The sequence below is a fragment of the Lithobates pipiens genome, unplaced genomic scaffold, assembly GCF_037356315.1.
Source record: "Lithobates pipiens isolate NorthernLeopardFrog02 unplaced genomic scaffold, aLitPip1_a1.2 Scaffold_13, whole genome shotgun sequence".
Lineage (NCBI taxonomy): Eukaryota > Metazoa > Chordata > Amphibia > Anura > Ranidae > Lithobates > Lithobates pipiens.
Window position 1 is genome coordinate 67,416,392 of NW_027507718.1, and position 13,026 is coordinate 67,429,417.

At 43.3% G+C, this 13,026-nt stretch overlaps 1 long non-coding RNA gene across 4 annotated transcripts in view; it reads right to left on the minus strand.

Annotated features, from left to right (window-relative positions):
- The window catches only part of LOC143974098 (uncharacterized), a 141,473-nt gene that overhangs the window by 47,007 nt on the left and 81,440 nt on the right, over positions 1 to 13,026 (minus strand). For 2 of the 4 annotated variants that reach the window (XR_013272162.1, XR_013272164.1), the window contains exons 3-4: positions 11,988 to 12,095; positions 11,659 to 11,699 (exon numbers count right to left, since the gene is read on the minus strand). This is a non-coding gene — a long non-coding RNA (uncharacterized LOC143974098). The remainder of the gene's footprint in view (positions 1 to 11,658; positions 11,700 to 11,987; positions 12,096 to 13,026) is intronic. The other 2 variants (XR_013272161.1, XR_013272163.1) reach the window with 1 other exon arrangement.

Sequence of the window (13,026 nt, forward strand, 5' to 3'; positions counted from 1 at the left end):
TATGTTTGCGAAATTAGAAAACACTATTAAAGCGGAGATCTTAACAGTAAGGACGGATTTGGGACATTTACTGAGGCGAGTGGAAGAAGTGGAGGAACAAACAGGAAGACAGTCCAAAGAAATATCAGATTTAAAAATGCAAGCTTTGAAAATGCAGGAGGCACACAGGGAGATAATATACAAGATGGAGGAACAGGAAAATCAAAACTGACGCCAAAACCTGAGGATTAGATCCTTACCAGAACAACAGGGAGAAAACCTGAGTGTGAAAATGGGAAAGATATTCAACCCAATTTTGGGAAGAGCAGAAGGTGCAGAGTTAAAAATAGATCGGGTGCACAGAGTTCGGAAACCCCCAGGGTTAAATGAAGAGGTACCGAGAGACGTGATTATAAAATTCCATCTCTACGAAGATAAAGCTAAGATCTGGAGTAAACTTAGAGGACTACCATCAGTTCAATTCGAAGGGGAAACGCTACAGGTTTTCATGGATTTATCTTCAGGGACTTTGGCACGGAGAAGAAGATTAAAACCTCTACTGGAACAATTGAGAAGAGCAAACATAAGATATAGCTGGGGATACCCGGCAGCACTCGTGGTTCAGAGGGAGGGAAGAACTGTTAGGCTTAAGTTTTTAGACGAACTGGAGGACTTTTGCAACAAAATAGAAATAGGAGTTCCAACCCCCACGATTCCTTTAGATCCATGGGAAATGTAATTTTATTGGTGGGGGGGGGGGGGGGGGGTAAGAAGTTTACTCTATGATATGGTGTTTTCTTGATTGAGGGGGGGGAGCGGGGGGAGGGGGGTGAAGGAGGGGATGGATTGCTGAAGAGATTAGGGGGGAGCTGGGCTCTAATGCTCCTTGCCAGCAGAGGGCATTCCTGCTCTCTGGGGGGGAAGGGGAGAGGGGGGCCCAGCAGGGGGATGCCGCAGTCGGGGTCAAACCCTGGGAGAAAGGGCTTGCAGAAGGGGTAAATCTCACAATGCAAAGCAAAGGCCAGGAATGGGCCGGAGGGGGGGAGAGGGTGAGGGGGGAGGGGAGGGGGGATCCGGGAAGAAAAAAGGGGAAAATTTATTTCTGGCAGTTGAAAATAAAAAAAAGAGAAGAGGGGGGTGCAAATAAGTTATAGAAGGTGTAGATTAATGTTTCTTTCAAGTAGCCTCGGATGACAGAGATAAGGTTTGTGTCATATAACATAAAGGGTTTGAATTCTCTTGATAAGAGATTTAAGCTCTTAAAAGAATTACAGCAATATAAAGCTGAAGTAGTGTTTCTTCAAGAGACCCACTTAACACAAGACACGAATGTTAAACTGTACTCCGATAACTACCCGAATTGGTTTTACGGAGATTCGCCAATAAGGAGGGCTAAGGGAGTGGCAATTGGGTTCGAGAAAGGGATAAAATTTAAGGTAATTGACAGGCTGACCAATCCGGAGGGTAGATACCTGTTCCTGAAGGGGTACCTGGGGGAAAAAATGTTTACTTTAGCAAATGTGTATAGTCCAAATAAAAATCCAATAGGATATTTGAAGCAAGTCTTGAGGAGACTTGTGGATTTTAAAGTAGGAGAAGTAATATTGGCAGGGGACCTTAATTTTTGTATGGACCCGGTATACGATAGTACGTCCTGTGCAAGGGGGAGGAGGGGGGGGTCTGAAAACGATTAAACTCAGACTAAGACAAAGTCAATTGATAGATGTATGGAAGATACAACACGAAAAAATAAAAGACTACACCTTCTTCTCCCCAGTGCACGGGACGTACTCTAGACTGGACTATATGTTGGTTGAACATAGACTGTTGGAGACCATTCTGGAAACAAAGATAGGAAAAGTATCCCTGTCAGATCACTCTCCGGTGATAATGAAGATGAGGATACCAGGAATACAGAGGCACCCATTCACCTGGCGGTTAAATGAGGACCTTTTACAGGATAAAAAAACTGCGGAAATAATACAGAATGAAATAGAATTTTATTTTTCGACAAACGATACAAGAGAGGTGACTGGCGTCTCCCTATGGGAGGGTCATAAAGCATATGTTAGAGGTATCCTCGTCTCCATTGGGGCAGGAAAAAAAAGGGAAAAAGCAGGGGAAAAGGAGAAATTGGCGAGATAGGTCTACAGGTTGGAACAGGAACATAAGAAACAAAGGGGCCAACGACAGGACCTCTTTCATCAATTGATCACTAAGAGGGAGGAATTGAAAGACATATATGATCGGGAAGCAAGAAGGACACTAGAGGGGAGAGCTAGAGAGAAATATTTTGGGGAAAACAAAATAGGAAAATATTTAGTGAGACAGGTGAAAAATAAAAGGGTGAGCAATTTTCATTGATAAAATCCAAGATAAGAACGGAAAAATGGTTCACACCTCTAGGGACATAGCGGAAGTATTTAAACAATATTATGAAGTTCTGTATAATGTAGACCAGAAAGGGGAACAAGGTAGAGGGAAAACTGAGAAAATTAAAGAATTTTTATATAAGGCTAAATTACCGCGATTATCAGTCAGTGACGGGCAGAGCATGGATAGACCGATCTCAGAAGAGGAAATCTACAACGCTTTAAAAGAAACGGCCTCAGGTAAAAGCCCGGGCCCGGACGGGTTTACGATCACTTATTATAAAAAATATAAGGAAATATTAGTACCTCATTTCTGTAAATATATAAATAGTCTAGGCACAGAATATGGAGCGGGTAGAGATGCCCTGCGAGCCGCTATAACGTTGATTCCGAAGGAGGGCAAAGACCATACGCTCTGCTCGAATTATAGACATATATGATCGGGAAGCAAGAAGGACACTAGAGGGGAGAGCTAGAGAGAAATATTTTGGGGAAAACAAAATAGGAAAATATTTAGTGAGACAGATGAAAAATAAAAGGGTGGGCAATTTCATTGATAAAATCCAAGATAAGAACGGGAAAATGGTTCACACCTCTAGGGAGATAGCGGAAGTATTTAAACAATATTATGAAGTTCTGTATAATGTAGACCAGAAAGGGGAACAAGGTAGAGGGAAAACTGAGAAAATTAAAGAATTTTTATATAAGGCTAAATTACCGCGATTATCAGTCAGCGACGGGCAGAGCATGGATAGACCGATCTCAGAAGAGGAAATCTACAACGCTTTAAAAGAAACGGCCTCAGGTAAAAGCCCGGGCCCGGACGGGTTTACGATCACTTATTATAAAAAATATAAGGAAATATTAGTACCTAATTTCTGTAAATATATAAATAGTCTAGGCACTCTGCTCGAATTATAGACCGATAGCCTTGTTGAACACAGATATAAAGCTATATGCCAAAGTATTGGCGGCCAGGTTAAAAGAAAAAATGACAGAACTGATACATCCAGACCAAGTCGGATTTATACCCGAGAGAGAGGGTAGGGATAACGGGGTGAGGGCACTGCTCCTTATCCAGGTCTTAAAAGACAATGGGTCCCCAGGTCTATTCCTGTCAATGGATGCTGAGAAAGCCTTTGACAGGGTAGACTGGGGACTCATGTTAGAAACCCTGGAAGTGATGGGGGTGGGCCCGAGGATGATCCACTGGATTAAAGTTTTATATAAGAGCCCACAGGCAGCGGTTAAGGTTAATGGAGAAACATCTACACAGCTACAAATGGGAAACGGTACTAGGCAGGGGTGTCCATTATCACCACTGCTGTTTGCGATCTCTCTTGAACCCTTGCTGGCCTCGATTCGTAATAATCCAGATATAAAAGGGATTAGGGTGGGAGAAGAGGAGCACAAACTCGCAGTATATGCGGATGATGTGCTCTTCTTCATTACAAACCCAAGAATAACGATTCCGAACTTGCTAGGGATTCTGGAAACGTTTGGAAAAATCTCAAACTTGAAGATTAACCTTGGCAAGTCTGAAATCTTAAACATTAACATCAGTAACCAGGAAGCAGAGAGACTGCGAGCGGAATTCCATTTTCCCTGGCGTAAAGAGATTAAATACTTGTGAATTTTTCTCTCAAATACCATCAGGAAAATATATATGAAAAACTATATCCCACTATTAGAGGAAATAAAGAGAGAAATTAAAAAAATATAATTTAATCCCCTCTCGTGGCTAGGACGGATAAATGTGGTTAAAATGATTCTGGTTCCGAAGATCATATATAAGTTCCAAATGATGCCTATCCCACTCCCTGCGGCCTTTTTTGAAATACTAAGGAAATTAATTTCGAAATTTATATGGCAACATAAAAAGCCGAGGATTGCATTTGCGACATTAAGGAGGGAGAAAAATCAAGGGGGACTTGCGGTTCCGGACTTGAAAAGATATTATAACGCAGTGGTCAGGGGAGGGCTGGCAGCCTTAGGCCTGGGGGGCAAGTCCAGTCAAGTGGCCCATTGAACCCCAGAATCAGCTGACCATCCATCTACACCACATTTCCCGTACAGAGAGGCAGGGAGACTGCTCCACATTGCCCCAGAGAGAGAGAGCGAGACTGCTTGACACTGCCGGTCACTCTCTGTGTAGGCAGTGTGAAGCGGTCACTCTCTCTGTACAGGCAGTGTGAAGCGGTCACTCTCTCTGTACAGGCAGTGTGAAGCGGTCTCATTCTGTGTGGGCAGTGTGAAGCGGTCACTCTCTGTGTGGGCAGTGTGAAGCAGTCACTCTCTGTGTAGGCAGTATGAAGCAGTCACTTTCTGTGTGCAGGCAGTGTGAAGCAGTCACTCTCTATGCGGGCAGTGTAAAGCGGTCACTCTCTGTGTAGGCAGTGTGAAGCAGTCACTCTCTCTGTGCAGGCAGTGTGAAGCAGTCACTCTCTCTGTGCAGGCAGTGTGAAGCAGTCACTCTCTCTGTGCAGTCAGCGTGAAGCAGTCGCTCTCTGTGCAGGCAGTGTGAAGCAGTCACTCTCTGTGCAGGCAGTGTGAAGCAGTCACTCTCTGTGCAGGCAGTGTGAAGCAGTCACTCTCTGTGCGGGCAGTGTGAAGCGGCCACTCTCTGTGTGGGCAGTGTGAAGCAGTTACTCTCTCTGTGCAGGCAGTGTGAATCGGTCACTCTCTGTGCAGGCAGTGTGAAGTAGTCACTCTCTGTGCAGGCAGTGTGAAGCGGTCACTCTCTCTGTACAGGCAGTGTGAAGCGGTCACTCTCTCTGTACAGGCAGTGTGAAGCGGTTACTCTCTCTGTACAGGCAGTGTGAAGCGGTCACTCTCTCTGTACAGGCAGTGTGAAGCGGTCACTCTCTCTGTACAGGCAGTGTGAAGTGGTCTCATTCTGTGTGGGCAGTGTGAAGCGGTCACTCTCTGTGTGGGCAGTGTGAAGCGGTCACTCTCTGTGTAGGCAGTATGAAGCAGTCACTTTCTGTGTGCAGGCAGTGTGAAGCAGTCACTCTCTATGCGGGCAGTGTAAAGCGGTCACTCTCTGTGTAGGCAGTGTGAAGCAGTCACTCTCTCTGTGCAGGCAGTGTGAAGCAGTCACTCTCTCTGTGCAGGCAGTGTGAAGCAGTCACTCTCTCTGTGCAGGCAGTGTGAAGCAGTCGCTCTCTGTGCAGGCAGTGTGAAGCAGTCACTCTCTGTGCAGGCAGTGTGAAGCAGTCACTCTCTGTGCAGGCAGTGTGAAGCAGTCACTCTCTGTGCAGGCAGTGTGAAGCAGTCACTCTCTGTGCGGGCAGTGTGAAGCGGCCACTCTCTGTGTGGGCAGTGTGAAGCAGTTACTCTCTCTGTGCAGGCAGTGTGAAGCGGTCACTCTCTGTGCAGGCAGTGTGAAGCAGTCACTCTCTGTGTGGGCAGTGTGAAGCGGTCACTTTCTGTGCAGGCAGTGTGAAGCAGTCACTCTCTGTGCAGGCAGTGTGAAGCAGTCACTCTCTGTGCAGGCAGTGTGAAGCGGTCACTCTCTGTGCAGGCAGTGTGAAGCAGTCACTCTCTGTGTGGGCAGTGTGAAGCGGTCACTTTCTGTGCAGGCAGTGTGAAGCAGTCACTCTCTGTGCGGGCAGTGTGAAGCGGCCACTCTCTGTGTGGGCAGTGTGAAGCAGTTACTCTCTCTGTGCAGGCAGTGTGAAGCGGTCACTCTCTGTGCAGGCAGTGTGAAGCAGTCACTCTCTGTGTGGGCAGTGTGAAGCGGTCACTTTCTGTGCAGGCAATGTGAAGCAGTCACTCTCTGTGCAGGCAGTGTGAAGCAGTCACTCTCTGTGCAGGCAGTGTGAAGCGGTCACTCTCTGTGCAGGCAGTGTGAAGCAGTCACTCTCTGTGTGGGCAGTGTGAAGCGGTCACTTTCTGTGCGGGCAGTGTGAAGCAGTCACTCTCTGTGCAGGCAGTGTGAAGCAGTCACTCTCTGTGCAGGCAGTGTGAAGCGGTCACTCTCTCTGTGCAGGCAGTGTGAAGCGGTCCCTCTCTCTGTGCAGGCTGTGTGAAGCAGTCACTCTCTGTGCGGGCAGTGTGAACCGGTCACTCTCTGTGTGGGCAGTGTGAAGCGGTCACTCTCTGTGCGGGCAGTGTGAAGCAGTTACTCTCTCTGTGCAGGCAGTGTGAATCAGTCACTCTCTGTGCAGGCAGTGTGAAGCAGTCACTCTCTGTGTGGGCAGTGTGAATTGGTCACTTTCTGTGCAGGCAGTGTGAAGCGGTCACTCTCTGTGCAGGCAGTGTGAAGCGGTCACTCTCTCTATGCAGGCAGTGTGAAGCGGTCACTCTCTCTATGCAGGCAGTGTGAAGCGGTCACTCTCTCTGTGCAGGCAGTGTAAAGCGGTCACTCTCTCTGTGCAGGCAGTGTGAAGCGGTCACTCTCTGTGCAGGCAGTGTGAAGCGGTCACTCTCTGTGCAGGCAGTGTGAAGCGGTCACTCTCTGTGCAGGCAGTGTGAAGCAGTCACTCCCTGTGGGGGCAATCATTTTGGAGCAGTCTCCCAGAGAGAGACTGCATGATTGCCCCAGAGAGACTGAGAAAAAGAGCTTGCCCCTTCCCCAGACCCAGTACAAAGACCAATAAGACTGCAGGAAGGTGAAGACTAAAGACTGTTCTGTCACTGCCGCCACACTAAGTGCTACCTGTGGAGTCTGGAGCTTCTCTGGTGAGTGAGCACCACACCACTGGGCAAGCCAAGCCAGTAAAGTAGCCGAGAGTCACAGCGAGTTCAGCAGGCTAAACATGCAAGTCCTGCTTTCTCCCTTGCATGACCACCATATTCACCAGGGTGCAGGCTCCTCCTGTGTCAATTGCGGGTAGTGAGAAAAGCACATGCAGGTGCACACCCTGGGGCACCAGCCAGATTAAGGGCATTGTGGGCCTGGTGCTGCAGTGGAGCAGGTTTAGGAGTGGCAGGAATATGAGGCAAGTAATGTCATATCCCAGCTCTCCTCTTACTGGCCACCCTTCCCATGTTTCCAGGAGCCTGTGCTAGCTTGTGCCCAGACTTGGTCGCAGTCACACAGGTGTAATGCTAGGGAAGCCTGGCACTTGATTTACTAAGCATCCATAAGAGCCATGTGTGGGTGTGTGCTCTGAGGTGAAAGTTTTCAAGCCATCAGAATACAGAATACAGTGATCGCTGCCGGCAGCTTAGCAGCCAGCAGTGATCACAAAAAAAAAGAAATAAAGACAAGCTGGTTGTATTGTCAGTTGATAGATCGAATTCTGTGCAGCCAGTCTGCACATAGATTGATTGAAATTTCTGCTGAACAGCAGAATTTCAATCTGTCTATGGTGGCCTAAGTCCACCAGTCTCTGTTTAATAATATCCTCAAATCTTCTGAAAGGAGCGCTCCACTTAGGTGTAGAAATTCACTTTGAACTCCACCTTATTTCCAGAACTCTTTTTAGGGTCCTTTCACACTGAAGGTGCTTTACAGGCGTTTTAGTGCTAAAAATAGCACCTGTAAACTGCCTCTCATGCCACCCTGGTGTGAAAGCCCCGAGTGCCCTCACAATGAGGCGGTGCGCTTGTAGGACGTTCTGAAAAGTCCTGCAAGCAGCATTATTGGGGCAGTTTGGGAGAGGTGCCCTGCCCACTGAAATGAGCAACACAGGCGGTTTTAACTCTTTCTTGAGCTGCTAGTGGGTTTCAAAAGTGCCCCGCTAGCGCTGCTAAAACGAGCAATGCTTTACCACTACTGCCCACACCGCCCCAGTGTGAAAGTACCCTTGGATATTAGATGTGCAAACAATAAGGTGAGAGCACATCTAATACCTACAGAGAGTAATGGAAATGAGGTGGAGTTCAAAGTGAACCGTATAATTACCTGCAGGGATTGGCATTTAGAGGGTTAAAACAAGCAGGGATGAAATGTAATATCAACTCTTCACTGCCTGTCAAATGCCTCTGAAAAGTGACCTGAGCATGGATCACTTTTTAGAGGAGTGGCTGCTGCAAGTGAATACAAGCCTTTAGTGTGCTGCAGTGCGAGTGTACTGGCGGCTTTCACAGTCCCCCAGACTTCTTTTAGGTTGCACATTTTTGCTGCATTTTCTGGAATTGCACCAAAGATGCAGCATGCAGGACGTTTTGTGCACTTTCAGAACATGCAGTAAAAATGTGCAGCCTCTATGGGACCAAGGACAACATGCAGGAAGACTGCCAGGACACCAGCACTGCAGCCAAACCGCAGCATTCCAGTGTGAGCCCACATAATACCACCTAGAAGGTATTGCTCAGGCTGCTAGGAAAAAAGAAAAAAAACTCTTTGGCTGCAGAGTGGGGGAGGGAGGAGTTCACTTACTTGGATGGTCTCAGCCTCCCAGGAGCCTCACTGGATTCCAGCCGACTGCTCAGATTGAACTTTCCCGCCCACACATCCTCCTCACAGACAGCACATGGGCTGCCCCAGAGTGTGGGCGGGGAAAGAAGCAGGTCCTGCCTCTGCCAGCCAATGGTGTGGAGGAGGGAGGGGCTGGGCGGGGCTGTGCTGTGTAACACAGACTGTCAGCCCTAAAATGAAGACATCGCTGGATCACATTACTGGACTCGGCCAGCTCAAGATCTGCGCATGTGTGCTCTTGAGCTGATGGCACAGCAGCTTTTGCCACAGCATATCAGAGCAGCCCAGGGGGCAATTGCATCCCTGCCCCCCAGCCCAGCCCTCCCCTGGCAGTGGTTCTTTCACGGGTGGTAGAGTGGGCGAAAGAATCAAATGAAAAGAGATGGGTTAGCTTAGAAAATACACTATGTCAAACACAATTAGGGAGAGTAATATGGAATCCGCCACAATATAGGACAGTAGGACCTAACACACATGAAATAACACGGCACGTATTTAAAATTTGGGATCGAACACACACACAAAATAAATGGGGGTATAATTCACCTTTGATTTATTTAAAAGAAAACGAATATTTTCCACCGGGAAAACAAGAAATAGGGGGGAATTGGATTTAAAAAAAAAAAATGCACAATTAAAAGATATACTTGTAAAAGATAAATTAAACACTTTTCAAGCACTAAGGGAGGATATTGAATTGATGAGGATCGATGCCTGGCGGTTACTCCAGCTACGTCAGTTCGTAGCAAGATTGCCTCAACCCTTACGAGACGAAGAAGCATTAAGGCCCTTTGAACGCCTCTGTCAGAGAGTAAAATCAAAAAATAACATTGGTAAAATTTACAAAATACTTTCAGAGGGAGACGAACTGGAGGACCCGGCATTCATCAAAAAATGGGAAAACGACTTGGGGTCACAATGTAACACTCAAATTAGAAAGAAAATATTTAAATTAGTACAGGGGGGGGGGGGGGGAATAAATTGATAGAGACAAATTATAAGTGTCTGGCAAGATGGTATGTCACCCCTGACAGACTGAGCAAGTTCGGAACTGACCAATCCTCGGAGTGCTGGCGGGGTTGTAAGAAAATTGGGAATATGGGTCATATATGGTGGGACTGTCCCATAATTAAAGATTTTTGGAGGAAGATTATTGATATAACAAAAGTAGTAACAAAAAAAGAAGTAAGAGAAGATCCGTGGATCATCTTGTTTCATGGGACAGAGGAATCAATAAAACAATATAGCGCCACGATAATCCCCATATTACTCGATACCGCAAAAAGCCTAATCCCAAAAAAATGGCGAGAGAAGGAGAGTCCTAAAATACAGGATTGGATCGCCGGAGTAAACCAAATACAACAGTTGGAATGTTATGAGGAAGAGGGAGAGGATTTAACAGCCAAAGAGGAGGGACTGGGGAAATGGGAACCCTGGGAAAAATTTAAAAAATCATGGCGATATATGGAAGAAATAACTCAATAGCACGAAAAATAAGTAACTGATTGAAACGAAATAATCATGAACCCCAAGAGAAACAGGCCAGGAGGGGGAGGGGGGGGTGGGAGGGTGGGGGGTTGAAGTTGGAAAGGGATTTAAGGGTCAGACGGTATAGGAACAAACCAAGAAAGCTGTAAGAAATGTACATAAATGGACGGATTGTACCATTGGATAATAATTGTTATACTGTTGGAAAAATAAATAAAGATTAAAAAAAAAAAAAAAAAAGAATAATAATAAACACATACAGGCATACCCCACTTTTAAGTACACAATGGGGGTTATTTACTAAAGCTGGAAAGTGCAAAATCAGGCTTACTTCTGCATAGAAACCAATCAGCTTCCAGGTTTTATTACCAAAGCTTAATTGAATAAGCTGAGGTTAGAAGCTCATTGGTTTCTATGCAGAAGTGAGCCTGATTTTGCACTTTCCAGCTTTAGTAAATAAAGGCCATTGTGTACTTAAAAGTGGGGTATGCCTGTATAGGATCAATTCATAAAAGGTTAACACCAGAGGATCTTTACTTTAGCCTTGTGCTTGTAATTTTCAAATCCTATTAAATTAAAATAAAAATAACTGTCACCTTTTTTTAAATACTATAAACTGAGCCTACTGTCATAGATGTCTCCTTCAGTCCTATCGCTCTTCTGGTTTCCCTACCAGATCGCCTGATCTTGGTACTATCCGACAATCACACAAACAGCATGTCACAGGTCCAAATATTTGATAATTCTCATGTTTCTCCAGAAAGAGAACACAGGATTTATGGGAAGGTAAGAGTTCTGTACAGAACACAGATGATGCGACCTTGCTTTTTGCATTGACCCACCCTCAACTTTTTGGGTGGTTTAATTATTGGGTCAATTTATTAAATACCACATAAATTTTTGCCTTTAAATACCTTGTGTGGCGTTTATCTAGAAAATAGTCAACTTGCTAAAAAAAAAAAAAAAAAAAAAAAAAAATACATATGTATAGTATGCATTATTTAGCATAACTTTTTGCAATTTTTTTTTTTTTTTTTAAGAAAGAAACAGTTTATTTATTTACTACATATATAAATATATAAAACATAAACTATATATATATATATATATATATATATATATATATATATATATATATATATATATATATATATATATATATATATATATATAAATAGTAAGTAGTGAAAAAAAACTGAGATATATTTGTTTCAATGTTATTATTATTTATGTAAAATAGTAAATAGATTTGATAAATCTTTTTGCATTTTTTTTATAGCATTTACTGCACCAGAAGGAATTGCTCAGTGAGAGCAGTCACTCAAAAATCCTGGCAAACTAAAATGCGCCTTCATAGAACGATTTCTTTCTAATGAAATGATACAAAGTATTTACATTCCTGAGCCCGGGCATAATATTTCCACACTGATACTTTGTATTCTTTTAACTTACCGGCCAATGCAAGAGTACCCCATTGGTTACGTTGTACATTCCTAATAAAAAAATAAATAAATCAACCACCTACAGATAATGAACTGACTTATGACTTATCTTTTAACTAATTTTTGGGCAGTATTTATTGTTGTATTAACCAATTTGTTATATATTTTACTTTGATGAATTTACTCTTTTAGTATCACATGCAACGTAATAAATAAATAAATAAATAAAATATGCAATAATCATTAGCAAATGAACCCTGTCACTACAATGATTGGAGGAAAATTATATTAACATCTGCCATTTGATTGTGCACCTATACCACTGTTAAAAAATAATACCTGTAAAATGATGTTCTCTTTGATGCCTAAAGCTAGTTTGATTGCTTTTGGAACTGTTTACTTGGCGAATTGTATGATCACCGAGTCTAGTAAATAAGGAAAAGCTACCTGTTAAAAAGTTAAAAAAAAAATTATATGGGGAGCTGTTACGCAATAATGAACAATAAATCAACAGAAAAAGGAGATTGTTGCATTTGATTGAATACGTGGTTAAAAAAAAAACACAACCTAATAAGTAATAAAAATACATATTCAGAGAACTTTCCATAATATCCACATTTGTAATAAGATGAAGCAAATTGGCATCAATTGGGCGATGCTGCTAATAATTCCTTTCAACCAGACAATACAAAGGAGGTTGTGCAGTCCTTGAAGTGCTAAACAATTGACAGGGCACCTCACTTATCTATGACAGTCCAATATACTTAGGATCACCATAAACCATACAATCTGACAGCATATTCTTTGTCCAATCAACCAAAACGATGTCATATCGGGACCTACTTTTATTTATGCAGTCAATTTGTAGCCAACCAGGCAGACCCCTGCATTACATAGTTGTTGGAGTATCTCTAATGCACAATCTAAGCTCTGTAAAAATGAAGATATTTTCAGTTCTAATATATTACGCTTTGTCTGACTTGTGTGAATTTCACTTATATCACTATAAGGAATTTTTTTTTTTTTTTAAACATTAATTTATTTATTTTTATTTTAACATTAATTCTACAAGGAATTCTTTTTTTTAACATTATTTTTATTTTATTTTATTTTAACAGTAATACTACAAGGAATTTTTTTTTTAACATTAATGTATTTGTATTTATTTTATTTTATTTTAACATTAATACTACAAGGAATTCTGCACTTCAACGACTGCATAGCCTCCTTTGTATTATCTGGTTGAAAGGAATTATTAGCAGCATCGCCCAATTGATGCCAATTTGCTTCATCTTATTACAGATGTGGATATTATGGACAGTTCCCTCAATATATGTTTTTATTACTTATTATATGTGTTTATAACTGTATTGTCTCC